Source organism: Cynocephalus volans, chromosome 4, assembly GCF_027409185.1.
Source record: "Cynocephalus volans isolate mCynVol1 chromosome 4, mCynVol1.pri, whole genome shotgun sequence".
Classification (NCBI taxonomy): Eukaryota; Metazoa; Chordata; class Mammalia; order Dermoptera; family Cynocephalidae; genus Cynocephalus; species Cynocephalus volans.
In genome coordinates this window covers 44,057,331-44,065,799 of record NC_084463.1, presented here as the reverse complement: position 1 = coordinate 44,065,799, position 8,469 = coordinate 44,057,331, and the positions used below count along the sequence as shown (strand labels likewise).

Sequence of the window (8,469 nt, the reverse complement as noted above, 5' to 3'; positions counted from 1 at the left end):
CCTGCTGCCATTTACCTGCTAAGGACAGGGCTTTACAAAACAGGGATCAGGGAACAAAGGAAATAAGCTCCAGCACAAGTTTGGTAAAGACAGGATCACAGAGTGAGGTTGACAGACAGCCAGCAAGGGGACTGGCCATATCTAATTGGCTCTGGAGTCCTAGGCTGCAGACCACCCTGCTGGAGATTACATGTAGGGGAGAGGACCAGCTGAGCCCTGGCCTTTAGCTGCCCTGACCCAGGACCAGGAGGGATGCTGCTCTTGGATCTTCCATACCAGCCTTCCTGCTGGCTGAACTCTGAGTAATCCTCTTGGGTGCCATGTGGGAGAAGCACTGCTTAGATTCCACAACGTTGAGAGATAAGAAACAGGCATTGTTTTAGTACACTGAGTTTCTGGGATATTGTCAGCAGCAACAGATAACTGAGACACTTAGAAAATATGAACCTAGGCAATAGCTTTAAAGTATAACACTTTTCTCTATTTTTTTCACTTTCTAATAGGTTCTAGAGGATCATGTTTGTGAAACTTTTGCTCTTGTTTAAAACAACAAAACCTGAAAAACAGTACATACCATGAGAATTCTTTTCCAAGCTGTCCAGCTTTAATCACATTTAAATGCTAATGATTCTGGTTTCTGCGATGTTCCACCTGAGGGAACAGACAGGTATTAAATGAAAACCTTAAAAACATAAAACACACAACTTAAGATCACTTGCAACCTAAATTTTTCTTTTTGCTTCCATCTAAATGTTGTCACTTCCCAGTTTCCTATCCAGCTGTAGGTGCTGCCTGACTGCAAACCTGACCCACACACTCCTCAGTCACCCAGAAACTGGTGAGGCATGGACCACACCCCTTCCTTTATGCCCCGACATGGCTAAACTAAACCAGGCACCAACACTGACCCTGCATCAGCATGGAAACCCCAGGCCCCCAGTAGTGTGCAGAGGATCCTCTGTGATGGTGGCAACACAAAGGGGGGCTTACCATGCCAGCTGGGGACACTGGGCAAATCACACTGAGCTGCTCTCATCTAGGAGGCAATGCTGACCTGAAAAGGTCATAGGTTTGAAATGTGAGAAATAACACAAAAAGCAAAGACATGCTCCTTATCAGTACATACAGCAGAGCTGTTACTATACTACAGTATACTACATTATACTTGTAATAGATAATTATAATACAACGCTAAATTACAATTGTTTATTCATTCTTGCTAAATATTTTACTTTTTGGGAAACACTTTCTTTGCTTACACAAATCAGCAAACTTTCAGTAAATTTGATAGACATTTTAAAAGAAAGTCAAGTCCCAATTTTCTTATAACACTTTGAATTTCTACTAAAGACGCAGTCTGAGGAGCCTGCACCAAGAAGGGCATGTGGATGCAGTACCTCTACCGCTGGGACCTGCCTCTGTGGGGAAAGCTTTCTGTAGGAGGAATAAAGGGACGCTGTGAATCAAATTCTTTTTGTTTGTTTCTTGGGTGGCTGGCCGGTAAGGGGATCCAAACCACTGACCTTGGTGTTAGCATGTAAACCTAATTCTTAACAGATGATTTTCAAATGAAAACTTTAGGCAAAAGTTTAGAATATTTCAAATAAATATGAATGTTCCATTATGTCAATCTCCTTACAAATGAATCCCACTTTATTAACAGAAGACACAAACTTATTAAGTTAAAATTTAGTTATTACCATTTAACAGTACTGATACTTTACAAACCTAATAATGAAAGCTTGGATACTTTTTCTGCAGGAATCCTAAATACAAAACAAAAAACAAAAAGCAAACAAAAAAACCCCCAAAAACCTAGCTGACAAAATCTCTTGGTTCAAGTAGACAGCCAGGCCTCACAACACCGTTGTTGTTGGTCACTGTTCACAAGTAACAGGATTCATATTTTCAACATCTCACTTTATCTAGAGATACTAAAAGAAAATTAAAAAATAATTTTTTATAACTCTTAAATAACTGTAACTAAAGCCACATATCAGTAGTTTTAAAATAAAAAGGCACTACACTTTCCAAGTGATCTTATATTTGAATGTACATTATGTTACCCACAAATACATCTGGGGAGTTGGAAAAAAGCACATAACACCCTCTTTAAGGACTTTATCACAGAAAGGCAGATATTACCAGTACACTCAGAGAGAAGAGACTTAGAGAGGCCGGGAAGGAGCGGACAATCTTGGGTTTGCCCAGGGGGGCTGGCAGAGGCACAGAAGATGAAGGCTCAGAGGTCAGCCATCAGACATCTCCTTCTTTCCAAGTATAAGCCTGCTTCAGAGGTGAACTCAGCTCAACAAAACCCAGCACAGAGCAGAGAAACACGAACAAAAGGTGAAAAGGCTGAACAAAATTGTATATGAATGTCACTATTCAAAAACTCATAATATTGTAGCTATGTCATCATTTTAATCAAAAAACTAAGAAAATCTTTAGAAGATTAATGTTTACAATTACTAAACATCAATGTGGCACAGTTAATCTATGTGTACTTAGATAACATTTCTCCTTCTAGATGCTCTTTCAATAGTCACACCTAAACACTCACTTGAGATGCTTTTCTTTCTAGGTAGGACCTGAATATCTACCTTTTTCTAGCACATCTGCCCCAGAGCCCACCACCCTCCTGAGCAGTGCTTACCACCTCCTACCTTCTCACCTGCTCCAGCTGCCACCTCTAACTGTGGTCTCCCTGGTGACCTCGGAACAGAGAGGAAAACATTCTGCCTCATCCTTTTAAAGAGACGGTGACCATTTAGTGTTCATTGATTAGCCCAATGACATCATCATGGTCACATAATCTCTTCAATGTAGTAAACCTACCCTCAAAATGCCTGCTTCAAGAATTCAGAAACTACCTGGAAATACATTTTTATATTTCACAAGACTGAACATTTATAAAAGCAATGTTCTCAGGAATGAAAAACCAGTTTTAAAAATTCAAATTCTATATTAATCTGAAAACATGTTTATGGATTTAAGTTCTGAATAATCAGAAAAAATATAGTTATTTCTCTTAAGTAGAATGAGATAAAGGACATATTCAGAACAGATGGGATCATTCCACATATGCAAAATTGATATCTTTTTATAATTTCTTCAATACTGGGAATCTAATATAAAATTTCAGTTAGCTTGTGAAATAAAAACATATGTATACCAAGGCAAAGTAAAACAAAAAATTGTTAAATTGCTAGCACAACTTAGAATTAGTGTATCACTCTACCCACTACCCAGCACATTACATGGGGAACATGGTCAATCACACCATATTAACACTTTTTTTCTCAATAGGAAGAGAAAGGTGGGATTCTCTGAAACTGGGAAAGCAAACAAACTGTAGGGTAACACTGAATGTACTGAATTTAAAATTATCTTTCTACATTTCTAAGCACAAATTTCTTCTCAGCTGAAAACTGCTCTACTTCCTACTAACTAGAAGTTGGGATGATGCTATGGAATCTAAGGTTAAATATTATGTATGCATACATTTGTGCGTGCATGCGTGCGCATGCACACATGCATGCAGAAACCTGGACTGCCACAATGGAGCCTATTGTCCAGGCCCAGGACTTGAAGCACTGGGAACCTCTCCCCACTCCACCTCCCAGCCTGAACCACCTTGGCATTTGAATATTCCAGCCCTACCCTGACTTCCTTCTGGTAGACCTCTATACCAGAAGTGGGAAATGTGGAGGAACACACTGCATCTGGCCAATAGGAAACACCCTCTGCCGATTGCAAAGATGTTCTGGCCAATGACAGAGGCCTGTGTATACATGCTGCTCTCCACTAACTTCCAGCCTTTTAATATAAAATGTTTGCTACATTGAGGCCTCTAGATGTAAAGAGGTTACCAATGTATGATAAAGTAAAGTTAAAAGTGTCACCTCTTGTAAATGTCCATTTTTTTATTGTTTTGAACCCTAAGGCTATATTAAATAAAGTGATAAAAGTAGACATTATTGATTTGTTCTCAGGCTTTAAGGTAAAGCATCTAGTCTTTCACCATTAAGCATGATATTAGCAATACTTTTATATAGGCACCCTTTTACAGGTCTAGAAAATTCCTTCCTATTCCTAATGTGCTAGGAATTTTATTATAAATGGATGTTGGATATGTGAAATATTTTTGTGTCAATTGAAGTAATGTTTTTGTTGTTCTTTAGTCTATTATACTGTGTATTGTATTAATTGACTTTTGAATGTTAAGTCAACATTGCGTTTGTGAAATACTCTAATTTGGTCATGGTGTTGGTCATTTTTATATATTCCAGGACACAGTTTGGTAAAGTTTTTAAAGGACATCTGTGTCTGCATTCATTAGGGATGCTCATTCATATCATACCTTACATGTGATGCTTTTGTCTGGCTCTGATATCAACATAGATCTCATGGAATGAACCGAGGAGGGTCCTCTCCTAATTTTTTTTTTTTGTGTGTGAAAAAAGGGGTTGTGAATAATTAATATTGATTCTTCTTCATATTTTGTAGAATTGATCATGCAAGACATCTAATTCTATGTTTTTCTTTGTAGAAAGATTTTAAAAATTATTTCAATTTCTTTACTTGTTGTAGGCCTAACTATATGTATTCCTTAAGTTTACTTCAATAATTTGTGCTTATCAAGTAGTTATGTCTCATGTGTCATATTCCATGTTTCTAAATTTTCTATACTGTTGTCATAGAAGGTTCAGGAAGTGCAACATAAAAGAATGAAGCTTTGGTGTGAATAATGAATGACCAAAAGTTTCTTCTGATATAGGATGGAGAATATGACTATAATTACTGTACTGAATACTCATATTTATTTTGTGAGTCAAACAGTTATTAAATCTAAAGGAAAACAGTGAAGCATTCCATTCGACTTCGGATTTCATCAAGATAGCACATTAGCCTACCTCTGTTTTTAAATCAGTATTTACACACATCAGAGAAGCAAATTTTAATAAAAACAGATACAAAATAATTTGGTAAATGAAAAATAAATTAAACAAATAAAATTTGACAAATCAGAGTATTTACTTAGCCCTCCCAATGTTAGAGCTAAGAGTTTAAAATGTATAACAAAAAGACTCATGGAAAATGACAAAATTGACACATTTATAATCATATTAAGTGACATTACTACCATTACAGAAATAAAAAGTTTTGGTATACAACTAAATTAACATTAAAAATGACAAATAATTTTATTACAAGGTTTGACTAATTAGGCATGGAGAAAAATTGACAGCATTTTTTACTAGTAAGCAGAGGTTACATATTATATTCCAATATTAGAAGAAAAAATTTAAATAGCCAAGTTTTAGGTCTAAAATATTATAATTTTATGAAAGCAGAAATCTAACAGGGTACATTTTTAGGCAGTATAAAATAAAAACAGATACTTTAAATTAAGTTGGAACCAATAAGTAATATCGAGCCACATGCAAATTTTATTTGACTAATATTATTAATTTATAAATCAAATGAAAAATCCAAACACATTCTTTTTAGAGTTGGGGACATGATAATAAGGAAGGATGTTGATTGAAGCCAGAAGCCCTGAATTCAGGTAAATAGTTGGATGAATATGAGCTGAACATAACAGAAAAACAGTAAAATTGGCTGTATCCACGTTGGTACTGTTATAAATTTGTGTAAAACCTAAAATTAACTTTTCGTTATTGAAAAATAAATTACCTCTCACAAATTGTTATCACCACATGGTATATTTGGGAGAGGGGATGTTCCAAATTAAGGAACTTGGGATGTCTCATCAGATGCTGTTGGGTGCTGCACAATATCTACATGAAATATTTTACTCATGTGTACCCTGTGGATATTTGTGCTTTTAGGGAAAATGTTATGTATTCCCAAAACTTTTCATGTATACAATTAAAAGTCCTCAAGAAGCTTCAAGAATTCTTAAAATGCTAAACAGAGTTAAAGGAAATTATGAGAACGTCACAGGAGCAGAAGTAAATCCAGAGAACAATCTAGAATAATCACACTAAGAAGACCTTCCTTCAGATACTGACTGATCACAAAGATGTCAAATCTATGTGGATTTCTAACTTGTCCCCAGGAAAATTGAATAAACAAAAAAATAATGTGATTGCAGCCATCCTAAATGTGACATTTCAAAAAATTGTGAACCAGATTAAAAACTATAATGAACCCAAGAAAATAAGGACAAAGTATTGGAAAAAAATATACACAAAAGCTATGCATATTGGGATTATGTTTTGAAATTTTAAGCAAATACAATTTTAAAAAAAGAAAATCAATGTTAATTTTTGTGAAAATTGGAAACTATAAAATTTAAAAGAATATTTGAAAAAAAGCAAAATAGAAAATACACAGTATACAAACATATCCAGTTAATAAACAATGTACAGGTTAGCTATTAAATTAAACTAGGATGATGAGAGGTTTAGTGAACTAGAATATTGAGCAGAATGAATATAGCTAAAACAGTAAAGTGACACTTCATAAAATACAAATATAATTATACATCGATGAAGACTAAAAGTAAAACGCACCTAATTGTTTGGATAGAATGAAAATAATAATAAAAATAATCAAAAACATGGTGATTTACAAATTTTTAAAAGATAACCAGACATAGATCTTTGAATTTTTAAGTGCAGCATTTCAAAGGAGAGTTTTAAAAACCTTAACAGAAATAATAGTCAAGATTTTTAACGGTAAAAGGAAAAAAATCTTATAAGAAGTGAGAGAGAGAAAATCTACAAAGTGAGATAAATTTAAACACTTTCACAAGGAAAAACACTGTGGTATTTGATACCAATAGAGGCTTCTTAAGATTATACTTCAAAGGCTGGCTGGTCAGTTCACTTGGTTAGAGTGTGATGCTGATAACACCAAGGTCCACGTTTTGATCTCTGTAATGGCCAGCCACCAAAAACAAAAATGTTTTCTTGTATGAAAGTTTGAGAATCACAATGAAAGACTGAGAGCCACAATACAGGAATATCCACTTATGGTGGATACTGAACTAAAGGAATCACATACTCCTTGGCAGCATCAGCTTCAGAAAGTAATTAGATATAAAAAGAAGTAATTCACACATTTTAATTAAATAAAACAGCAAATTCTTTGCTGTGTAAACATTTAACTGAGAGTATAAGAATCTATTTTTCAGCAAATATTTTCTATCTCTAAGCTGTTAAAAATTGATACAACTTCTGTTGCATATTTTGCAGAACATTGATTATCCTCTTAAAAAAACTGAGCAGCACCAAAGTACCAACAGTGACAGATATTGATCACAAGCCTCTGGCACCCAGGAGGACAGGGCCACAGGCCAATAACAGGGTTGAGAAGAATGAAATGTGGAAGGAAGTCCACTAGTACATGACCACAAAGAAACTCACTAGCAGCAGGATGGTCTGGGAGGCCCTTTTCTCTGGAAAGATTATCAGGGAGAGGCTGGTACTACGGAAATGCTGGGATCACCTCTAATGCCTAGACTATAAGACCAAGAGAATCACCATGTATGCACTTGAAGAATGATCCCTTCAAAGGAGACATTGCTGGATCCTGTCAGAGTAAAAACATGTATGTAATACAGTTCATGGGTGAAAGTGAGCAGTAGTTAGCACTGCTATGTGGATGAGGGCCAAGTGACAGGTGATCAGACCAGTGGCCTAGGCCTGTGATCCAGAAAGAGCGTGAAGATACAGACGAGAAGAATGAAGGTGCTGGCTATGAGTCCAATGCCAACTTGGAAAAGAAAGGCATTTTTAATAATATAAATTGAAATTGATCATTTTACTGGCAAAGAAGAAACATCTGAAAAAAAGAAATAGACCTCTTATCACTAATGTTATTTACCCCATAGTCAAAATTATCACCAACATCATTTGAACTTTACCCATTTATGCTGATTTATCTTCTTTTACATGAATTCTTAAAAGTACAGTCTGAATATTCTTTTATCTATCAAATACTCAATATACATTAATCACCAACACATCCACAATCACACATGTGCAGGGTGCACATTATCTATACTTCTGTAGCACCTGCGATTCACTGTTTAGAGAGCATTGCTTTACTATCTTTATTTAATTCTTGCCACCAGAGCAGTGATGTGCATATAAAAATAAACCATGGTTGTCTGTGAAAATGAACTGAAGTAAATTTCATGCTAATTAGAAAAGAATCACCGAAAAACGATTTTTTAATAAAAGTTGGGTGTGGTTTACCTTACATCAAATCCTTTGACACTTCTCTCTTCTTCATCAACACTCTACATTTAACTACCCCTGTCTTTACATGATGAGCATCGTGATGATGGAGCCTAATCTTCTTATCATAAAGTCAGCTGATTAACCTTTATTCTATCTGCACCTAAATTTCCCCTTGCCACATTCCCTAATATATTCACAAGATCAGGGGATTAGGGTGTGACATCTTTATGCCAACTGTATCTCCTCAAAATAA

The 8,469-nt window shown here is 35.4% G+C and overlaps 1 pseudogene; it reads left to right on the top strand.

The window, feature by feature from the left end:
- The window catches only part of LOC134376077 (E3 ubiquitin-protein ligase TRIM17-like), a 640,782-nt pseudogene that overhangs the window by 537,992 nt on the left and 94,321 nt on the right, over window positions 1-8,469 (top strand).